Source organism: Cavia porcellus, unplaced genomic scaffold (genome assembly GCF_034190915.1).
Source record: "Cavia porcellus strain 051 isolate PalLab524CR breed Dunkin Hartley unplaced genomic scaffold, mCavPor4.1 scaffold_9, whole genome shotgun sequence".
Taxonomy (NCBI): domain Eukaryota; kingdom Metazoa; phylum Chordata; class Mammalia; order Rodentia; family Caviidae; genus Cavia; species Cavia porcellus.
Genome location: NW_026947492.1, coordinates 3788955 through 3798607, shown reverse-complemented (window position 1 = coordinate 3798607; position 9653 = coordinate 3788955).

Genomic DNA, 9653 nt, shown 5'->3' with positions numbered 1-9653 from the left:
GACAGACAAAAGTTGAGTCAAAGGGTGGAGGATACTTCTGGTTAGTTCTGGCCCCTTCTTTGAGTTTCAGAAAGCAGAACTACCTCCGAGAGGTGGGAAGTATGCGGATTAAACAGGAATTTTATTTTCCTCCCCAAGTAAGGGAGATATTCACAGGACTAGAGTCGCCCCCGTGGGGGTGCTGCTAGCTCCCTTGATTCACTTGGTCTTGTCCTTGTTAACAGGAGCAGACGGACTCTGGGTGTTCTGAGGCCCCGGAGAAGAAGAAGAGAAAAAGGAGCTGAATGGGGATCTGTGCCAGGCCAGGAAGGATGGATTCTGCTAGTTAGAATTGTCGTGAATCAGAGAGCTTACTCTTCACTGGCCTGGTCCCAGGAGAGGCAGTCAGGTACAATCCGCCCTCCTCTTTTTGAGAGAGTAAATTGGAGAAGAGGCAGGTGAGGATTACAGTGTCAGACCCAGGGCCGGTCTCCTCTGCAGTGTTGGAGACCTCTGACTCATGCCTAAGAGTTGCCTGGCCCCTTAATTTCAGCCTCCAGCCAGATTTTTGCCCTTTCCCCACTCTCATGAGCTATAGCAGAAAGAAACAGGAAAATAGGATTCCTCTAAGCTATTCTTTAGGGACAGGTAATGTCTGTTAGTTTATTTGTGATGCTCACGGAATGCCTGAAACGGCGATTTGTAACAAACAGAAGTTTCCTTAGCACAGCTGCTGAGGCTGAGAAGGCTCCGAGCAGAGCGCTGGAGATCCAGTATCCGGCGAGGGCTGCCCTGCTCCAGTGGTATTACTGCTGTGTCCTCTGCTCACTGTGAGCCCACTTGGCAGAAGACAGAAGGACAGGCGGGCAGACTCCCTCCAAGCCCCTTTCCTGGGGACTCAGTCTCCTTCTCTTCATGGCCTGATCACCACTTAATATTACCACGTTAGCCACCTATGAAAACACGTTCAATCCAGTTTAACCATATCTGCCTTTCCCATAGACCAGCTGCCAAAGGGTGTCAGATTTCTGGGAGCCCAAGTGTACTTTTCTCTTTCTGGTCAGTCTTTTCTTTTCCTGGAGAGGAGGATGTGTATTTTTCCTTTAAATCAGAATTTGTGGCATATTTCTGGCACAGAGTCTTTATTGTCTTCTTTTCTTCTTCCTCTTTCTTTCTCTCTCTGTCTCCCTTTATTCCTTTAACTTCTTCTGCCTCCTGATTTCCCCTTCCTCTTTCCCCTCATCGTCCCTTTCTTTTTATGTACCACTTTTGGTCCTCACCCCTGATAGTCTTGCCTCCATAACAACACCCTGGGCTCCCTGAGCCCCAGCACTATGTCCTGAGCTGATGCCTCCCTGATGCCAGCAGCCTCCCTGGCACAGGCAGCGGCTCTCATGAAGCACTTGTCACCATGGCTCTCAGTGCGGTTTGACCTTCCTGCAGTGACCATGCTGCCGAGACCAAGGCAAGCGCTGTGGCTCCTCACCAAGCACTCCTGCTGTGTTCTTGGCTCCCAGAGCTGGCTGCTGCCTGGGCAGCTTCAGTAGCTACTGATGCTTTGCTTTGTCCTTGTGCCTGTCTTTAGGCTGTTGTTATCAAACACGGCTGCTTGTCTTGGCCGCAATGGCTCTTTCTTAGAGGGAAGCAGTGGTTTTGGATAGCATGTAGACAAGTTTCAAGCTTCCCCTTCTCTGTATTTCTTTATCTGCTAGCAGCAAGAATTTTTAGTAGCTGGAAACACTAACAATATCTCTTAGCTTTAAGTTTCGGATTCGGAAAAAGTCTGAAAAAAAGAACAAAACCAACAACACTAAAAGTGAATTCTCTAACTCTACTCATACCACTGTTCATTCAGACTTTTAGGGTGAACTCTTGGCCTTTTCTTACTATGGTTCGTGACCATGACACAGAGATGTACAGGAGTAGACAATAAGATATCTCTATCAAAAGGCTGAATTAACTCCCCAGCTCTTCAGCTTTCAGTTTAAGTAGCTAATGCCTGTGGTACCCTTGCTACACACCAGGCATTGGGGTAACCGCTTCATGTCTGTTTTCACTGCATCCTAAACTATAGTTGAAGACAAGTGAATGTCATTTGATTTCCATTTCACATACAAGCAAGTTGGGGGTTAGGGAGGTTTTACCCAAGATTATATACAATTTCCTTGCAGGCACCATAACTACTACTCTTGTTACCATCACCAGGTGAATAAACATCTTCACTGAGAGTCAGCTGCATCAGAACCTTCTGGGCACCTGCTAGCCGTGCAGGGCCCTGGCCCTGTCCAGGTGTGCTGAGCCAGAACCTCTGTCTAAATGAGCTCCTCGTGTGAGAAGTGCTCAGTCTAAGATGTGGATTTTCTAAAGAGAGGAAATCAGTGGGAGAAGAGATAACATCACAGCTGTTAACCCCCCTTTCCTAGAGGAACATAACTTTGTTATTATTTAAAAAGCCCACTCATTATGTAAGTGATAACAATGACTAACTTGTAAGAACTAATCATTTAAAGCTGGGTGTTTTCTCCCCAACATATTATCTCATTTAATGTTCACAACAAGCCAGCGAGGCTTGTCAGTATCATTCAGGTCTTCATCATTTTTCAACCTGCAGAGTACTCAGCTTGCTTTTTTAAAAATCTATAATTGTAGCACAATAAATGTCTGTTGAGTGTTAAGCTCTTTCCAAGAATGTGTCCTACTAGGGTCTTTCCACTTTTCCTTAGGATATTCAGAATAATGATTTGAGGGGCACCATCTGAAGCCAAGCTACGCTGGAGCTGTTTCCTGGTGGAGACTGGGGATGGCTGATTAAAGTCTCTTAGTCCTTTTCTGTTCTGTAACCACTTTTACTGTCCACAGCTTCCCAGTGCAGCACCACGTGCTCAGGGTGAATGGGGCCCTCATTCTGCTGAAGGACAGCCCCCGGGGAGGGATGGGGTGTGGGTTAATCCTGTGAACTACCCACTCCAGGACAGTTCTGTTCCAGAAGTACCTAGGACCCTTCCTAGACACAGGCAATGAAATAAACTACGGAATCACAGAGATTCCAGTGTAAATTATGGCCATCAAATTGGCTGGTTTGGGCATTTGACTAAGTCTGTCTGAATCTCAGTCTTCCCATGTAGAAATGTGTCAAGAGTGTCTGCTGACAGGGGCTGAATTCTCATTGCCTGAAGGTGACCTAACTGCAGATCTGTCACATGGCAGAGAAGGTGTAACTCGGGGGAGGATGCCTGCTGAGGTGATGAGCTGAGGTGATCAGAAACGTGATTTTCCCTCAGTGCGAGGAGAGTGTAAAACTCAGCAAGGCAGAAAAGCCCTCCCTACACATAAGCAGGACTCTTCTCATGGAAGAGGCTTTTATCCCACCAGCATAGGATGGTCTCTTCTCTCCATGTGCTGCAGTAGTTGGAAGGTCTTGGAGTTCTGGGCTGTGATGTAGCCTCCTTGTAATTAGTATGAGGAAAATAGTATTCCGTAAGTCGTTTCCAGTGTGAAACCAGTTTTGAAGGGCTTTTTGAATTACCAGGTATTACTTTGAATTGTCTGATTTTGCAGAGCAAATAAGTGGCGGAGCCCAGCGTCCAGCCAAGGCTGTATGGCCGAATGCAGAAATGGGGTTGGTGTCTGGAAGCGGGAGCTCCAGCCCCTCTTCCTGCTGCGAAGAGAGCCCCCTTTTCCCTGCAGTGTAAGTAGGAGGGACCGCATGGCTAACCAGATCACAAGGCTCCCTTGTATCCTCCACAGATGGCCTCCTCCAGTTAATCATTGAGCTCTCGCTTGCAGGCCAAGCAAGGCCATGTGCCGGGTCCAGGGCAGCATAAATGGCCCCTTACCAAGTGGAGGTGGGGCAGATCTCAAGCTGACAGGAAGCGGAAGGCCTGGCTGCTTCTACTGTACTTTTCTTTTGCTTCTTTGTGAAATATAGGTGACACAGAGAAAAGCTTTATCCTTTTTAGCTTGTCTGTCAGTGAATGCTTAAAACTCTCCAGGAGGAAATCGAAGCAGTCACCCGGCAATTCTCCAGGTGTCTGTGTTTAGCTCTGGCTTGATAAGGCCGAGCTAAAGGGCACAGGTAGCCCACGGACAGTCTGACTCCTCAAACCGACAATAGGAAACTGGCTTGTGAGCCAAGAGCAGGTCCTGGGAGCGGAGTCAGAGGAGGAGAGCCAAGTGGGGCTTAGAGCTCCAGTGTTACAATCTGCCCCGTCTTTCCCTGGAGACCCTCAGGCTGCTGCAGCTCCCCTGGTCCCAGACTCCAGCTCGGGTTTAGATGGATGTCCAGGCTGCATTATTCTGTTGTGGACAAATGGATTTACCAGGACAGATGACACTCTCAGGCTGAGAAATGCATGGGTTGGACCTATCTCACCTACAGAGCGAATACCTTCCAAACACTTCTCCAGATGTAGCAGGCAAGGCGTGCCGTGTGTAGAGCTGGCCGCCATGGAAGGGACAGGTCTACGGTTTATTCAGGCCCAGAAAACACAGAAAATGGAGATTCTGAGTCCTGCAGCGTCATTGAGCTCTTCCACATGCCTGGCTGCATGTTCCCAGGGGGGAGTAGGAGGAGGTCACAAAAACAAGAGTCACCATGTGTTCCCAGGCATGGAAGTCTCCTCGTGATACAGAGCAGGGAAAATGAGCAGCACAGAGGGAAAGAAAGTTACAGACTGAGAATTTCTAGAGGATCCTTTAAGGCCAGAATTGTCTGAGAATAGCAACAAACACCAGGTGGAGCGGTCACCACTGACCAAAGCCTATGCTTTTTAGGACTTTTTAAAACATATCTTTTGTTATGCTTTGATTTTGTAACTTGAACAACTACTTCTAAGATAACAATATGCAATTCATCAACTAGTGATTTCTTACTGTTATTATTTTGACTAGTGATTTCTTACTGTTACGTTTTTCAAAATTGTTTTATTTCTACTTTTTTTGTTTTGATTTTTTCTCTAAGTAAAATAAATTTTAAAAAATATCTTTCAATAACCTTACGAATTTAGAAGGACAACTAAAAATTGTTTGTCCTTTAAGACAAATTACTTTTTTTAGCAGCAAATTATTCGCTTGTAACTCACAAAGAGATAGAGATAACTTTATGTACAGGAAGGAACAGTGGACTAGGAAGGTCAAATGTCTTCCTTTTCTTTTTTTTTTTTTTTTTTTTTTTTTTTTTTGGTCTTTTTCGTTTTTATCGGTACCAGGGATCGAACTCGCGACTGCCTGCTTGCAAGGCAGGCGCTTATGCCGCTGAGCTAAATCCCCAGCCCCAAATGTCTTCCTTTTCAAAAGGTGGTCATGTGTCTTGGACCGGTTATCCTGCCACTTTGGACTCAAATTCCTCCCCTGTGAAAAAAGCCTTTATCTTGTTGGACTCTTAGTTTTCAAATTTGACTGCAAATAAGATCTTCGAGGAATAAGACCAGTAATTCTCATTGCCTAGAAGCACACATACCTCTGACACACAAATGCATGCATAAAAACATGATGAAAATGGATTAAAGCAGCATTGTATCAACGTTAATTTCTTGATTTTGGTATCGTAGTTACGATGACTGACAATCTGCATTTAGGCAAGTTGGTTGCAGGAGACACAAAGACTGCATGTATTGTTTTTGCAATCTCAAAATTAAAATAAAAAAAAAATTCCTACTGCATGAATCCCACCCTGGGGACTGAGATCCACTTGGTCTGGGGCTCCGAGGTCCAATTTTCTAAAACCTCCTCAGGTCGGTGTTGAGCAGCTGGGGATGAGAACCGGGAGCAGGTGAGCTCTTGATCCCTTTCCAGCACTCAGATACCATCGGTCCAATTTATTTAACCCCTGCTGGAAAATATTTACATGTTCAACATGCAGCAGTAAGACATTTAAAAACCTTTGTTACTCACTGTGTATGAACTTTCTTGAGTTTGTCCTAAAGTTACCCTTTCAGAGGTAGAATAGAACATTTGCCTAGGATGCACACGGTCTTGGGTTCAATCCCAGCTTCTTTGAGTGATGCGAGTAACAGCTTCTTCACCTTCAATTGTACTTTTTTGGGTTAGTTTTTGCTCTATTGTTTTGTTTTATTTTTGTCTTCTGAGACCGAGTCTTGCCGTGTAGTTCGTACTGGACTTGAACACTGAGTAGCCCAGGCTGCTCTTGAACCCTTGGCGATTCTCCTGCCTCAGCCTCCTGGGTGCTGGGATTACAGGTGGACACCACTCTGCCTAGCTCCTACTCGTCTTTTAACTGCACCTTGGAGCTTCTGCTTTTCAACTGGTGTCTTTGTTCATGACAGTGACTTTCACTATGACACTGTTCTCTGGCTGCTGGTCACGTCCTGTGAGTCCTAGACCCAAGCCCCTGCAACAAGATGGTACCAGTTCTACACAGGGCTCAATGGAGAGTCCATACTCCCTTTTGGAGTCTCTTTGTGCTATTTCTACCTATAGAATTCATAATTCTGTGAATTAACCTATAAGAATTAAAATGTGAGAGGAAAAGTGTTCAAACATAATGCCAAATAAGACTGGGTTCACAAACCAACAGAAAACCATCCTCAGGTTCAGTGTCTCATAGGGTGCACACCTCAATTCCTAGTGGAATCCCCGGCCCTCTGATGAATCCTCCTGGCCGAGAACTCTTGTTTGGCACAAACATAGTGAAATTTTCTACCCCATCCCTGAAGGAAAGTGGTGCTACCCTCAGACTGATCCCCTTAGGATTCATTCCTTATCAATCCTAGGACTTTAGTAGCCTAACCAAGGCTCTTCTCAAAATCCCACCTAATCAACCAAGATTTTTCACAATGGGCTAGGAAAGTGATAGCTTTACTACAACAGTCCCAGGTGAGCTGTGCCCCAGGTCCCATCCTGACACGGTAGAGAGCAGATATGTGCTCCTTTCTTCTGAGGATCCAGATGGCAACTAACAAAACACACAGACACAGACACATACCTCTCACTAGTAGTACACTTTGTATTCATATTAAGCAATAGAAACTACTTGCTAAAGGACCTGATGGACAGAGATTTCTTCCCTTGTGAGTTTGGTGTTTTATTATTATTATTATTATTATTATTATTATTATTATTTGGTCCCAGGAATCCAACTCATGATCTGGTGCTTGCCAGGCAGGCACAGTGCCACTGAGCTATATCCCTGGGCCTTGGTGTTCTATTGTTACGCAAAGTTGTGTGTCTGACTTGTGCATCTTTTATCCCCTAATCTTGCTCAGAGGTCTGTTGAGGCTGAAGGAAAGAGGCCAATCAGCCTGCTCTTAAAGCACAGAGCTAGTGGGCCCTCCATGGCCATCTTTTGGCCACACTAAAATCCAGCCCCGAGTGTTTACATTACCCTACTAATCAGGTCCTGGTCCTACGCAGGGAATCGCCACACCACTGTCTGTAAGAGGAAGAATGGAATTACTTTCCTGAGTCGCCTCACCAGTGAGCTGCACTGAGGTTAGTGAATGTGGATTTTGAAGGTTTAGAAATGAGGCTGAGCTGTGCTTTTATTTTGACATAGTTAATTTACAGCTTTGTTGGCTTTGATCCGCTTTTAGCCACCATCTTTCTAGACCGTTTGGAGAAACACAGTGTGTCAGCAGGTAGCTTGTCCTCCCTGCCCCACAACCTCAGTTTCCTTATCTGTCTACACCCTGCTCCCAAGTGTTCACCTGCAGGCTTAGGCCAGCTGCCAAATTTGTGCTCTGGCATTGCTCGAGATAACAGTTTCCAAATCTTCACCACCTGAAGCTTTGTCTCATCTCTCTTAGGCTTCAAGAGTTGATTCCTAATTTAAGTTTCCCAAGAATTTAAAAAAATTTTTTTTGTCTTTTTTTTTCATTTCTATCGGTACCGGGATTGAACTCACAACTGCCTGCTTGCAAGGCAGGTACTTATGCTGCTGAGCTAAATCCCCAGCCCCTAGTTTCCCAAGAATTTGAAAATCAGCCCATGTCCATTTTAACTAAAATTCTTTTTAAAGCAACTCCCCTTTTAACCTTAGGTTTTGCATTTTGAAGTCATGTGATCAGTCTCCTTGTAGTAAACCTTTCATTAACATTTTGTTTAATTTCTCTGATGGTTCGGAATAACATATTATTCATTCATTTAAACTTCCAATTATAATTTTACAAAATGCTTTTGTCCATGAAGAACTGGCTACAAATTTACATGGAATTTTAAGGTTAAAGATGGATTCCAAAAGGATTATCTTCTAGCGCATGGAAAGCGCACTGAGACTGTGGGAAGTCCAGGAAGTAACATCACATAAGCTGAGCTGGAGAACGCTCACCGTGGTTCACAGGTGGCATGGCTGCGGGCAGGTTATTTCATCTCTCCAGGCTTCAGTGTCATCATTTATAAAGATGAAAACAGTACTAACGCATTTCTTATTGGTTGTTGGAGAGTTGCATGAGCGAGTGCCCACAGCACCGGCCAGTAGAAAGGGCTCAGTGGATGTAAACGGTTAGTGTTGTGCTAATAGGTTCTTCATGTGAAGAAGACACTTTGCAAGTGTCGGTAGAGGATCATCTAAATCAGAATCAGCTCAGTGTATTTAAAAAGTAAAAGTGCTTGGGTCCCACACCAGCCTTGCTGGGTTGTGCTTTGTCACACTGAGGTGTAAGCGTTCATATTTTATCCTGCTGCCTGGGATGTTTGATGAGAGGCAGTCTGGGTTGCTCCTTGCCGTCGGTGCAGGGGCTGTGCAGCTCCTGGGCTGCTCCGTGTGTGCTGCAGCAGGCAAGACACTGTGTGAGCAGAGCCATCCACCTGCTAACGCACTAGGCAGCTCATCCGCCTCAGTATCTGCAAATCTCTTAAAAACCACGTCCAGGTGGGGCTATCCACTGCCATACACCTTATCTGTATTTGCCTTAGGCTCGCATTTCACTGAATCACTTTCCATACTCGATTTAGACAGAACTACGGGCAATGGAAAGAAAAGAAAACGCAGGGCTTCAAAAATCCTGTTAGAGCTGCAAGAGAATGGACTCAGGAGGCAGAGGACTGAGGGGGAATATGTGAAGAGGCTGGTATCCAGGAAAAGGCTACATTGGTGCCAGCCATGGGCATCTTTGATTCTCCGCTCCTTGGCCTTTGGGCATGGCCGCTGGTGGTGAGTGGAGCGCAGGCAGGGGCTTTGGTTTGTATAAATAGATATTTGTTGACAACCGGCCAGTTTCAATTTAGTTTTAAGCCATTAAAATTTTAGTTGTATTGGCACCTCAGAAAGGCAGCAATTGTTCTATTTCCTGGCACAACTATTTCGTGAGGCAGGCTGTAGCTTGTCATGTTTGCCCAAGCCTTAGTTTAGGCCCCAGGCAGAGGAAAACTAATGGCATTCGGAGTGCACATCCGAGGAAGAAGCCTGCTGAGGTCACGGTTAGTGCCCCTCCCGGAACTGCAGGCTGCAGGCAGCTCTGCTGCTTGGCATCTTGCTGTCCTGCGTTAGTCTGGCCCTCCTGCGTGTCTGATTTAGTCCTCCTTGTGGAAATAGATCTTTGTGTGTATGAGGAAGTCGGGGTTTAATAATCCTGTATATTCCTGAACAGTCTTTCTCAAATGGTGACTCAAACTTTACATCATGGGAGAGTAAGGAGCAGAATTCTTTGAATCCTTTCATACCCAAACTTGTGTGTGATGGGAGGGGCAACTCTGGGCAGGTGAGTTAAATTCTCTGA